The 13886-nt window shown below is 41.3% G+C and overlaps 1 protein-coding gene across 1 annotated transcript in view; it reads left to right on the top strand.

The window, feature by feature from the left end:
- The window catches only part of TAF3 (TATA-box binding protein associated factor 3), a 113086-nt gene that overhangs the window by 16130 nt on the left and 83070 nt on the right, over positions 1-13886 (top strand). The gene's annotated exons all lie outside the window — the stretch shown is intronic.

The raw sequence follows: 13886 nt of genomic DNA, 5'->3' as shown, positions 1-13886 counted from the left end.
AATGTAATAAGCACCATAGTAAAACTTTAACCATGGCAGAAAACCAATCACATAGCTGGAATTTGTAGAATACATAGACAGAGGCAGACACTATTTTATATTCTGTGGGGGGTTAGTACCTAACTTTCCTTAATCATTCATGTCTTGGAAAAAAAAAATCTCTTTTTTTGCAGGAAGGAAAATGGCTGCTGGAAGCGGGGAAGGGAGGAAATGAATTAAGTGTTTGCATTGTTTTTTTAAAGAGGAGGGAAATCTTCATCTTAGCTTGTGATGATTTTTCATGGTTTTGCTTTTTTTTTTTATACATACACGTTCTGTCCTTGAAAAAAAAAAAAAAAAAAACGGCCTGAAACCTGGCTATAGCTGTGTAGCAAAATCAGAAAAAATATTTTATTAAGATGCTGACTCCAATTTTTTTTAAAAGGAGTGTAGCAAGAAGTTAGTAGTACTAGCAATAAAAATTCAGCATTGGGAAAATTCATTTTATTTAGTTTCTTCAGCTATCAGAGTTTTACTTGCTGCATATGGCAAATGAAAAGTCATGTTCACTGCTTTTCTTCAAGGGGATATCATCCCTTTAAGGCAGTCTCAGAAAGATTGTTCTGTTTTGTTTTTTTATGTTGTTGTTTTTTTTTTTTCCAGACCTGTTTAGATAACTTACAAGTTGTTAGTGATTCGTAGGGATTCAAAATTAAAACTGCACAATGCAGAAGTTGCTTCTTAAAAGCTAGCTTTTTGCAGTAAGTGATTTACATTGAATTGGAATAAAAGTCATGGGTTCTTTCAGTGCATTGTGATGTGCAAATTGCAGTTTGGGCTGTAAGAAAACTGAAGGAGAAAACAGAACTTTATGATAAAAGGATTCTGTTGTCTCGTGTTTTGAACAGAATCGCTGTCATGATTTTCATTTCCCGGAGATCTTTTTGCAGCAAAACTTCTGTCACTTGCCTTGACTTGTCACGTCAGATCAGTTTTTTCCCTTTTCTGACAATGTGTGACTGTGTTTGGAGCCTGCGTGGCTTCCTGCACTGTCTACTGCCACTATGCTTGAGGATTTTGTTTCATCTGGATCATCGGACACCTTTGTGCCTTTGAAAGCATGTTTCAAATTAGGTTATCGCCTGATAGCTGCGGTACTGTTCTCGAGCCTTTCAGGCTTTCCCTTACTGTACTGAGTGTTTTCGGTGGCTCTAGGGAAGGGGGTGGGAAATGGAAAGTCTAGCGGCTGCTTAGAGCAGGATAGAAGAGCAACAGGCCGGTTTGAAGGTCTGACCTTGTAACTTTAATATCTTTGGTGCTTCTTCTTCATACAGGAACATTTCCTACTTTTCCTCTCATCGGTGTTATTTCTCTTTCACTTTTGTCACTGAGCATGTGTTATCTTAATGAAAATGTTAGCCAGTAATTACCAACATGTGCCCTTTAAAAAAGCAAATAAAAATTATTTTAGCTACTGGGATCAAACCTTTAAATTTGATTGTTCCCCCTTGCCCAGGTATTTGTGCCCAGCTTTCTGAGAGACTGCTCATAACCCAAGCAAGCCTTAATTTTGTACTGTATGAGAGAATCGTTTGGGAAGGACATAGAAAATGTTTTTATATGGTAAGATCTTGCACATCTCTCTGATTTTGAAAAATGTGACCTGAAGTTTTTCCAGCAATGCCAGTTTCCTCATGGTGCTGATTAACATTTGCGTGGACGTGGGGAAGGATCCATCCACATGTTGGGTTCAGAAGTCATCTTTCCCAGAAGTTGTTGGAATAACTCTACTCTCCAGACCACTTGCTTGCAGTGTTACTTGTTTCAGGTAGTTTAAAACACTTCTGAAGTGTCTGAAACATCTCTTGTGAAAATACCCATGCTTGGAGCTATTCAGGAATAGACAGCACACATTGTTTAGATGCACGTTTTCAAGTCTAGCTGAGCCTAACCTTGATCTTAGCATCAGAACAAGCCGGTGTCTAGACAAAGATCACTCCTGGATTACGGGCCCCGTATCTCTCCCGCATTAATCAGGTGAATGACTCATTAGGAGCTTCTGCAGACAAGTATGTGGCAGAGTCCAGGGTAAGACCAAGGAACCCTGCCTTCTAATTTTTAAAATTGCGATTAAGAAAGCTCATCTGAATTATTTGTCTTTTGCCACACACAGATAAGCACTATAACTTTACTGTACAGCTCTTCAGTGCCTTCAAGTCTTCACCTTTGAGCGTGTGTTCCTGTTTGCTGCATCTCTCCGCTAAAGGGAATATTAGGGAGTGGGTAAGTCGTTAGGGAGGGATAACTCATTTTGGTGTGTAGGCAGCTCCACTTCATTCTGCAAGAGTTTGAAGTTGGATGGCTAACAGCAAGACTTCAAAATAGTTGGAGACGTGACCCTGGTTCATGTAGCGAGGCACTTGGATAATTAAAATTCATGTGTAGCGTGGTGGTTTTTTGGATTCTTTCATTTTGTAATTGCGCTTGTTAGATACTTTAATGACTTACTGATGACTTGACAAGTCAAAATAATTTTTTTTTAGTTTGGATTTTATTCCTTTGAACAGTTGTGTATTGTGTGACTAGGTAAAGTGTGATTCTGTTTGCATGTTGTGTATAAATATATATTGTTCGGACCAGCTAAGTAACAGCTACCATAGCATAGTTGTGTTTTTGAGAAACAATGTCAAACTTGAGCGGGGCTGGATCCAGCTTGCATTTAGCCCAAGGCTGGAAAACAAAGGGTCTTCAGGTGGTAACACAGTAAGTCACAAACTTCTCAGCCTTGGTTGGAGATGAACATTTCAATCATGTTTATAAGTGATGACACCACGCTGCCAGAGGTGGTGTTTTATATGGAGAGATAAACTGAAGCTCAACTCTGTGTGCGAGTGTGTTTAAAAACAGTCCAATAACAACTTAAATGGCCTTTATTCTGGCCACTTCACTCTCTGCAGCATTTGGCTTAATTTATTTTCTTGGGTGAACTTGTTTGCCCTCCTGCATTCGTGCTGTTGATGTCTGCAGCTTTCCCGTTCCAAAGGGCTGTGTTAAAGGAAGGCTGAGCGTTTCATGTGTATTCGTACGGTTGGGATGGAGCATACTTTTCTTCAAACGTTATGAGCTCTCTTCCCTGAGGGGAGGAGGATGGTACTGATTCTGTGCGTCTGAGAGGTACGGCTTAACAGATTGGCCAAATAATCCATTCTGAATTGGAGAGTGAACAATTTTAATACCCCTTATCTTGCATAGATTTTTGTGGATACTCATCTCAGCAAATGAACTTTGCATTTCTAAATGTTTCGAGCAGCATGTTGGTTCAGGTAGAGCATACTTGAATCTTAATATTCTCCAAGTTTCTCCACGTTTCTCCAAGTTTCTGTGCGTGTGGAACTTTTGTTCCTTGGCGTATTCAAACAAATGGCTCACGCTTATGTGCGGACAACGTTAATGATGTCTGACAGTCACAATTGGGAATAGCATGGAGGAAATAATAGTTCTTGACCAATCGCTAAAACACAGGAAGTCCCGGTGCCATAGGAAGGGAGAGAAACTCACTTTTCATTTCCTTTCGAGTCCACTGTGCTCAGATTAACTTTCAAGGGAACTGAGATGTAGCTTAGAGGATTTGGTCTTCAATCGTGTTACCTATGCGTGGAGCCCATCTCAGCAGGCAGCAAGGCACCAGCCAGAAAAGCTCTCATAGCTCAGCTGCTGGGTATCCTATTGCAAATTAAATATGAAACAAGGATACATTTGGTTTTGCATGGGAAACTTTAACACATGCATTAGGGAGGCTTTCTTTCTGTTCTGAATATTTTAAATCACAATATTGCTGAAGGTGATAGCTCATCTGTAATCTGTCAGGGATATCTGGTTCCTTTTGCTGTTTTAAAGAGAATTGATGGATTTTTTTTTCCCATTCCTATGTGCAACAGTTTTAATTTTGTATAACACAAGTTTTACAAGTTCAGATCAGCAAGAATAAATTGCAAGGCATGTTGGAATTAAGTTACCTTTTTTCATTGTGTGTGTGTAAAATATTCTATAAAGAAATGTTTGCAATGTGATTACAACATTTTTGTGTCTTTTAAAGATTAAAGCTGCAGTTAAACTCAGTTATCCTTGTCCAGAGAGGTTGATTTTGGAATTTTAAAGAAGCTGCGGAATTGGGAATGAAAATCCATGGAAGTTTTGGTGAGATTTAGCCACTCATTTATCATACTTCAGCATCAAACCTTGACTTTTTTCAGTAATGGGGAGAAAAAAGTCCTTAAAAACATGACATAAAACCGCATTGATCTTGATGAGCTAAAAAATGAAGGTGGAATTTTATTGCTGTGGTGTTGCCAGGTAGATCTTAACCTGCTCGGTTACACCTAGAAACTGCAGCATATGAAGGGTGTATCACAACTCAGGCTGATTGTGGCTATTGAGACAATTAACTAATTTTTAGGATGCTTACAGAAAGTAAAATTTATGTGAATTACAAAGTGATAAGTATCTTAATGCTTATGCTGCCTTCTCGTAGATGAGCTGATTTTCACGGAGCACGGTTTATGCAGAAACTCTCTTTTAAACTCAAGGTGATTCAGGCTGAAACACTGAATTTCTTCAAAACCTCGGTTTTATAACCGGTCCAGCTTTAAGGGGATTTCCCTTCGCACAGACATCCCCTCTCATGTCAGCTCACCAAGCGGCGCTCCTTGCACACACTTCTTCCCATCCCTGCTGTCTGGAGGCAGGGAGCTGGGTGAGTGAGCTCTCAGTACCTCTTCCAGACCTCTCTGCTGTAATTGCACACGGCCAGAATGCCAACGTAAAGCCATCTTAAAAACCCAGTGTTGCCTGGTCAAATCCAAAATGCTTCCAGAAATGTGCAGAGTGAAGAATGTTGGTAGAAATTTAATGTGAGCTGGTGGTTGAGCTTGAATTTTGCAGCATTTTTAGGGGTGGAATTGGATTTTGCACACCTGGTCTCTGTGCTTGGTGCACAGGACACGTCCTGCGCTGTGCCATAGCAGTTATGATTTTCCTATGACTTTCCTACAATTTCCGAGGCTAAGCCAAGCAGGGTTGCTGCGGTCTGTACAGGAATCACCCAAGGAAACACGCTGAAGCAGGAAACGGTGTCAATTAGCAGATGGCCTTTTATAAGCAGCTCGCCCTGCCGCGGAGGCCGGCATATTTCAAATGAGATGAAAAATTAAGTCCCGGCCACTTGCGGTGATTAAAGCCTCGGCGGCTCACTTTTCAGGAGTGGCACGTTAACCCTCCTGGCGCTGCTCCAGTCGGGTTACAGCCTGCTGCCAACCCGGCTGCCCTGAGCAGTTTCAAATTCGTAGGGTAAAAACCGCTTGGTGCTCTTCTCTGCTGCCGCGTGGCCACCGCATCCTCCCTGAGCTCACTGCTTTTCAGCCCTAATTGGAGCAGTTCAGAGCTGAGGCCAACTCCTATTGACTGAGGACACACAGAAAGCATTTTTTTCCCCTTTTTTAATGGCAGATCCAGCCGTGCACATGCGTTTTCTAGGGTAGTGTTAGACCTGAACGTGTGATGATGATGATAAATAAATCTAAGGCTGTTAGGCTCTTTCTGGTGCTTACGTGTGATGATGATAAATAAATTTGAGGCTGTTGGGCTCTTTCTGGAGCCTAGGGCAGGGCAGGGAGGGGATCCCATCCTGGAGTCACAGCGGTGTTTGCAGACAACCACCCGTGTGTGATCTGCAGGGGCTGCTGTTGAGGCCAATAAAAAAACCTTGATGCCTTTTCCCCAAATAGTTTTCTTCCTTTCGCGTGCCTCGTAGGACCGCTTTTGTGCGTAATACAGATAATAACTTCCAGACGATGTTTTTGATCGTAGAGAAAAGGTGTGTGGGCTTTTGGAGCAATTAGATGCAAATAAATGAGTCGGAGGGACAAATGGTTATAGTCTGCTGGGATGGAAACGTGTGTGATGTGGGGAGGTGATGCTGGCAGTGCTGTACGCACCACCAGAAGAATGCATGTCGGGGTTAAATAACTTATAGCAGGTTTTTTTTTTTTTTTGGCAAATGGGATAATTCTTATCAGCCCCTAGGAGAACGGTGAGCACTCGTGCTTCCAGCCCGCGCCGCTACGCATGTGCTGGCTCTGTGCAGTGGCTGCTGGCCTTATCTAAACAGAAAACCCTTCCCAGCTTGAGAACAACTCGGCGACTTTTTAATATCAAAAGGAGCACATTATGTGCGACACATGTACGAGACTCAAAGGCACATGTGTGCTGCCGAAAGTTTGTGGAGTTGGTGTGTGCGTGCTAATCTCCTGGGAGTTCGTCACTCCCAGCTTTCATCAAGAGCAAAGGGAGTCAGAGCCGGAGGACTTCTGTTCGCTGCCACTCCATCTGAAAGAACCAGCTCCTTCTTCCTTAGTTCAAGGCAGCGTGCCCAGAAGTACATGCACATCGTGCCTATCAATAGAGTCGCAGGACTCTGACTTGCTTTTTAAGTGAAAATAAATGAAAATGTTTTAATTCCTTATTGTTAGGCAGCGGAGGAGGTTTCTGCTGCGCTCTAATTGTTTTAGATCTGTTTCTTGCTGCAGTGCATCTCGGCATTAAGCTGCTGTTACCTCTAATGTTGCACAGAAGAGATTAAATATATTGGTTGTATCTTAAGGGAAGGACTTTAGATTTTCCTTCTAAGAGGAAAAGCTTAGATGTGGCTTAAAAACCCACTCTCTTTTGGTTATCACAAAGATGACTCCAAGGTGACAGCCATTCAAACCACTCGGAGTCACTGCAGCCTCTCAGTGTCCGCTTTTGCAGTTTCTTTGCCTTAATTGGTGTAAGTTTTGCTTTCCCAGATAATCTTTTATGAAAGGGCAGTGAGATGAGGCAACACGTGAGCTGCAGGGCGAGATCCCCTCCTGAAGTCGTGCCCACCGAGGATCGCATTAACACGGAGAGAACACTCCAGCTATCAGATAACGCGCTCAACACGACTCTCCAGAATTAGGTGACTTTGTTTCCTGGCCTGCATTTAGTGTCCTGGCGTCTAACAAAGCCCGGGGTTACTTTTTGAACAGCCCAAGCTGCCTTAGTTCCATTCTTTGTCCTGAACCAGGGTCCGTTTGTTTCTCTAATATTAAGACAACAGCTGTGACCTCTTCATTTTAATGAGCCAAAGCTTTGTTAGACCAGGAACCTCTCCTGGCCATAGGCATGTGAATATATTTAAGGCAGTTCAATTTCTGTAAGAAACAGCATGCAAAGGGAAGTCCTGCTTCCTCATCCAGAGAGCCACATTCCTAATTGCAGCGGAGTTCGCTGAGAATGACGTTTGGCAGAAATCCAGAGCAGTGCTCAGCCTCGTCGCTTCTTGTTTCAGAGCGAGGCACCTTAACTGTTCTGTCAGCGCACCTTCTGAATTAATATACGGAAAGGTAGAAAGAAGTGGAGATTTTCAAGGTGTTTTTTCGTTAGTTCTTTTTGAAAGCATGTTAGTACTGTACTCATCAAGGATTTATGTTTCTTAAATGTTAGCCGGCTGGGCTGCGTTGTGTAACACATACTTTCACTCTGCCGATGCGATGTCAAGGCTGAAACCTTTGTTCTGCAAAACTCCACTTGTTTCAGCTTTAATTTTGCTTTTTATTTGCTCCTCTCGTTTATAGCATTCATAGCAAAAATGTGTCCTTAAAGTAACAACAGCACAATCTGGTTATGTATGGCAAATGAAATAATACCAAAGGTCTAGGCTGTCTCTAATCCAAGTCTATGTAGGACTTCATAGTGCTATGTGTTTTGAGGCTATAAAATCCATTTCATAAGGAGAATATTTTAAGCTTTATGTTAAAATTTAAATTTTAAAAAAAGTTAGCATCACTAAAACACCAGTAATAATATTTACTGCATTTTAACTGAAATAAATTAGGTTTATTTCTAAGTTTACTTCCAATTGCTTGCTAGATCTTTCCACCACTGCCTTCTTTCTTGCTTGAAAACAAAGCAAAGGAGCATATATCCAGAGAGAATGGTTTCTGTACACTGCATGCTAGCTTTCAGAATGGATGCTTTGGGAGGGAAGCCAAGAAGAGCAAAACAAGCACATGTGAAGAAAATGAAATGTTTAAAGCTGATCTGAGCAGCGGAGATCAGATAACTGCAGTCGTAGTGTGTCTTCTTGGAGGCTGTATTAGCGCTCGCTATGCGGTAATCTGTTAAAGAATAAGAGCTTAGTGTATGATACACCTGGCACAATTCTGAGCGTTAGGTCCAGCAGTTTGCTCCTGACAATCACTGTCCTTTGGAGACAAAAAGAAAAGAAATGGGGAGAAGAAAAAAAAAAAGGGAAAACAAGTAAAATGTCCACCAGGCAAATGAACACGTTCTGCAGTTGGGTTCAACCCAAGTTGTCAGGGCACACCAAGCTGCAGGCAGTGTCACTGTCATCCCAGTTGCAGCTCTGGGAAAAACACAGGACCACGACCTGTTTCCAGTTCCTACTGCACTGATTTGAGGTGCTGAGGACGTGGGGATGCTGGGGGAAGGAACACAGTGGTTTGGAGGCAGCAAAACCATCCCGCAAATATGATGTGGTGGTGTGGCTCAGTGTATGACTCTGAGGGTAGGTTTTGTTCTTCAGGACCAAAGATGTGTGTCAAAGAGATGTTCTCCAGGACCAAAGTGTGTGTCTAAGGTTTGTTGCAGTGAAAGGTAAAGATGAGGGTACTGAACAAATTAGGTACTAGAGACAGCAGAGCCCTGTTAACAGGACACTTTTGTAGGGTCAGTTTATAGCGCTGAGAAGAACCCAAGACCAATTTTGCTTGACCGGGTTGTCAGTGTCTGTCTGGGCAGGTTTTGGGATGTGCTTTGGATCCCAAGCATGGCAGAATTATTTGGATCTGTTCAATCTGCTCAGTAGCCTTGTACAAAATGCACCTGGGGCAACATGTGCTGGAGGGACTTTTTTTATTCTGAGGCTACACCTACATCTTTTTGTCCAAATTCTGCACTGGATCCATCTGATGATGGAATCTCTGCTGAGAAGCAGAACCTATCGGTGCAGGTAGAGTGCCGTGTTAAGGAGTTACCCTTGCTCTGCTACATGAGCAAGATTTTGGGAGATGCTTATGGCACTGTCTTGTACAGGTTAATTCTGAGATGTCCTTTCTCCCCGTGACAGTGGGGCTATGTGGGTACACTGTCAGCTAATATTTAGAAGCTATTGTGAGCTAATTGCACAGAAAATACGCTTTCTGCTCTTTTTTTTTCTCTTCCTCAATCTTCTAAACATCTTGGAAAACGAGATATTTTTCTCCTCCCTCTTAAAATTCAGTTAGATGAGATCTAGTGTTTTCAAATAACCCAGCTGTGGTTTTTTGCCATAGCATTCATATCTCATTTGCTGCCTGATGCAAATTCAATAATCGTATCGGTTCAGGCTACATTTACTGCATCGGCGGATCTTTAACGGCGATATTTTACAAATCACGGCAGCGATGCGTGGGTCGCACTCTTATTTTTGGAGGAATTTCCAACTTGAAAGAGCAATAAGCTTTCTTTACACGAGCTAGAAAATCCCAAGGTGTAAAAGCCCGAAAGGTCTATATCACTCTTCTCCCTTCAGATACCACACGTGCAGAAATTCTGTAGCATCGTTCCAAGCCTCAAGTGGAGAGAAGTTATGACTTAAGGCTATTGAGCGTGTAGCTCTCAGACAGCTGCAAGTTCTGCTATTTTTAAACCCTTCTCGCATTCAACGAGGGCTTGAGTTAATCTATGCAATAATGTATTCAATGAACTTTGATTTAAAACATTTTTGATATTTTAGCTGCACTTTACTAATCGAAAAGGAACGTGGAAGCAAATCTATTGTGAGCTCAGTCTTACGGCAACTTTTGCAAAGAGTTTGAGCTGCTATGTAAAATCTATGCACAAGATGCTGAAATTCTGACTTTTTTTCTTTGTTTCCTGAGAATTATTAATGTCTGATGCATGATTTAAAATGGAAACGGCATTGTAACCTTCACCATATTCACCATAGTGTCACTATCAGCTTGCTATAGTTAAACCATTTGGAGAGAGAAAATAAAAAGAGCTATCAGGTAGTATGTTGGTCTTTTTATTTGAATGCACTTCACTTTTAACAAAAAATAGAGCTGGTATATACGTGCCTAGGGATGTTTTTCAGAGGGACTAAAGAGCCTGAGAGCTGTTGGTGCTCAGTGAGTTCTGGTTTTATCCATTAGCTTGTGATTTTGAAAAACCTCTTATACTCCTTTTCCTGACCTTAACTTTTATGTATGTGTTACTTTGCTTTCCCAGGATATTTAGCAATCATTATTTTTTCTCAGATCCCAGTCTTTCCAGCAGTCGAAATTTTCATTTTTCTGAAACCCCTCCTAATTTGAGAGCTGCTTTCCAAGCCTGTGTGTCCTGCCAAAACTGGACGTTGTTTTTTTGGCATACGGGTCTACACTGCTCCCATGCAGTGCTCTGGGTCTTGGGATACTACAAAGACTGACCTATGTGCTGTGGTCAAGTTTGCAGCACCTTTTTGCTCTGCCTTTTGATGCTGCTTTCTAGTAATTAACCCTCCTAAGGAGTCCATGCTCCTATTTCTAATTAACAGGTGTCTTGAAATTAATATTGTTTTCCTGCACACCGAGATCATCTTACATTCTCCTAAGCATAATAGTTCACGGCTGTATTTCTAATAGCTGTCATTTCCCACTAATGTTTGCTCCACGCTCTCAGTGTTACACCTTCGGACCAGTTTCATTTAACAGGATCATCCCTGTTTTTACAGCATGCCACAATCAGAGTGTGCCTGAGTTATACTTGTCTGGTTCCTTACTAGATAACTCCCTGCATTTGTTAATTCCACTTGTCTGGATTCTTTCAGCATGTTTAATTTTTCGTCCGAGACTTTTCAAGTAAGATTTTGCGATGCTGTCAGATAGCAAACTTTAAAGCTTGTATTACAGTTTCCAGTTATCTATTATTTTTTTGTAGTTCTTTCAGAAGATTCTGAAAATTGATCAAGTTATCTTTTTCTTTTTTTTGTCTCCCTGTGTAATTTTGTAGTGTTTTTTTTTCTTTTCTTAATATGTCCTAATTCTCTTATAGGTTGAAGTGGTAGTTGTTAGGGTCATTCTTTTGAAGTGTGTGCATATTCTGGACTGACTGATAATATTAATTAGATACATGTAATAACAAGCAGCTTTAGTAATTAGCGAACCCCTGATAGAGACGGCACAATAGTTTGAGACATGAATTTTCTCGAGCAGCAAGACAAAGTGATTCAGATGCTCTTCGTTTCAGTCTCAAAACAATGTTGTCTGCTGCATGCAGACTTCTTGGCTAGAGCCTTCAGGACACACACCGCTTATAATCCTGGAACTTGATAGTGATGGTTGCAGTCTGAGACTGTTCAGAATGGAAAAAAAAAAATACAATGTGTGGGTTTTCAATCACTAAAAATCCTCGTATTCTGTAAAAGTTTATTTTTATAGGGATGTGAAGATATTAGGAAGGAAGCAGAAGCAGCTGAAAATGGAAACAACCCCCCGATGTTTGAAAAAGTCAGAGTAAAGTGCAGATAAAGAGGGACAGGCTTAGTATGCTTGCCGTTTATATTTCCATCTCTAATTTCTTGAAATGTGCACGGCACTTATTCACCTCGGGTAAGCTGTATTCCCTCATTTATTGAACAAGGTGCTGAATAAAGACCCAAAAACTTAAGAGGAAAGCTCAGCAGTTGCGGGGGACAGCCTAAGGCTGCCTGGGTTCCTATTTGGGATGTGGCAGCTGATACAGGGAGGTGGCTGTAACCCGTCACCATCCCTACAGGCAAATAGTTTTCTCTGGAGCTCCAAGAAATGGAATTAGGTCCAAACCTGGTGGCTGCTGCGGTCCAGATCCAGCAGAACTGGGAGGTTTGAGGGTTTGTGTGTCCGTAACCCTGAACAAAGTTTTGATGTGTATCTCGACAGTGTTACATCAGTGCTTGCTGCGTTTTTTATCAAATGGAAGATGGACAATTATATGCAATTATTTTTCCCTATTAAATGTGCTTATTGTGGTTTCCATACCCCTTCTCCTAATTTTCAGTGATACTCCTATGCATTTCCTTGTAGGTAAAGCCTGATGTGAGATATTGATATGGAACAGAAATAACAGGGAAGAATTACTTTAGATTCTTTAAATAGATTTTTGCAGAAAGCATTTCAGTATGCTGAAGAAGCAAAAATAAATTTCATAAAAATAACTAAAAAACCCTATCTTCTAAAAGGGAAGTTAATAATTTCTGTCAGCGGAACACTTTGCTTAATCACCTTGATGAGATCCTAAATGAAAAACTTTCTGCAGCTTAGTTAATACCACAAGTGAGTGCAGAAAGCTGGATGTGGCCACCAGAGGTGGTTTTCGCTGGTAGTGTTTGTGATCTTGTTTCTCACCGCTTTTGCAGAGCAGCTGTTCTGTTCTGCATGTCCTCTAATAATCAGGCTGTGTCTTTAACAGCATATTGGTAAGGGAACAAATACAATAACTTGAAAGTACGAAAAAGTTAAGATTTTCCCTATAGGTGTCCCTTGGCAAGGTTCTTACAGTCACGTTTTGTTTCCCTTCTTCAAGTTACTTTGGCTATTTGTGGCGATTCTTTTTTTTCTCTCAACTTCCAGAAATTGTTTCTGAATGTTCTAAAATCTTCCAGAAGAGGACGGGGCAGTTTTGATCTGTTTTACAGCCACTGCTGTTTGGCAAGAGTCTGCTACTTACATATATGCCAGTTATGCTCTGAAATGGGATTCTTCTAGGGTTATATTTTTTCCTGAATATGGATAACAGTTTAACTTGGGAATAATGTATTGCTCTTCCTCCGTTTCATTAGGTTTCCTGTTGTTTTGTGTTGGTTTTTGTTGGGGACATTTAATTTTTTTAGTAAATATTTTATCCGTACATTGATTCATATCCATACATATCCATGCATTGATTCCCTCTCTGTACAGAGCTTAAAAGCGCTGACTCCGTTAACTTTTACAGGAGTGATCTGTGGGGAAAAAGTTCTCCGTGTAATGCTTTGATAGTGACATGCTGGTTTGGAAAACGCTTCTTGTATTTGCTTGCTGCACGTAAAAAGGTGTGCCTGTAAAATCTGATCTCATGTGCTATCACTAATTCTCACGTTGTAAAAAATGTAACTGTAAAAAATTAATTAGAGGCATGAATATAGAGTAAAACCGTAAATTTTCTCTTGGAAAAAAACCTGCTTTGCATATTTTAGACAGAGTTCACTGTTGTAATAAATAGGAATCATGAAAGCTGCTGCATGGGTCCCAGCAATTGGCAGCTCACCACGCGTCCTGATATTCTAGCACACAGAAATGAAGGCATTCTTCCTCATTTTCACTGAGCAGAAAGCAAAACACATCCTGAACAAGTGCTGGGGAAAAATACTTGTAGGGTAGAAACCAAGGGCTTTGTGATTTGGGGAAGGCTGCTTTAAAAAGTTGCTGTTGTGTGCTGTTCAATCTGCGTTGTGGATGTAATAGCGTGTGCTGGGCATGCAGAGGAGGGTCACTTTATTCTCCGTTTCTAGCTTTGTTTGACATCTGCAAATCCTCTCTCCCATTCCGTATGAGCTGTGGGTAGATTGCTTATGAGTGAATTATAGTTTGTTTTTCCCTTTTTTTTTTTTTTTCTAAAAAGTTTGTTTTCAGGGAAAGAGGAAAAAAAGGCTTTGCCCCTGAAGTGAGCTCCCTTATTCTGCAGACAACTTGAGTTTGCACAGAGGGTTTCCAGCTGGTGCAGGCAGTCCTGGTGGTGGAAGTGGAGGCATTCCTGCTGCTGCTCTGCTTCATCTCTCCTCTGCCAGCGCTGCTTCTCGTCTCGGTGCTGCAGCAACTGGCAGTGGGTAG

The sequence above is a fragment of the Aythya ferina genome, assembly GCF_964211825.1.
Source record: "Aythya ferina genome assembly, chromosome: 1".
Lineage (NCBI taxonomy): Eukaryota > Metazoa > Chordata > Aves > Anseriformes > Anatidae > Aythya > Aythya ferina.
The sequence above is the reverse complement of the archived record's forward strand: the minus strand, read 5'-3'. Positions and strand labels throughout refer to the sequence as shown.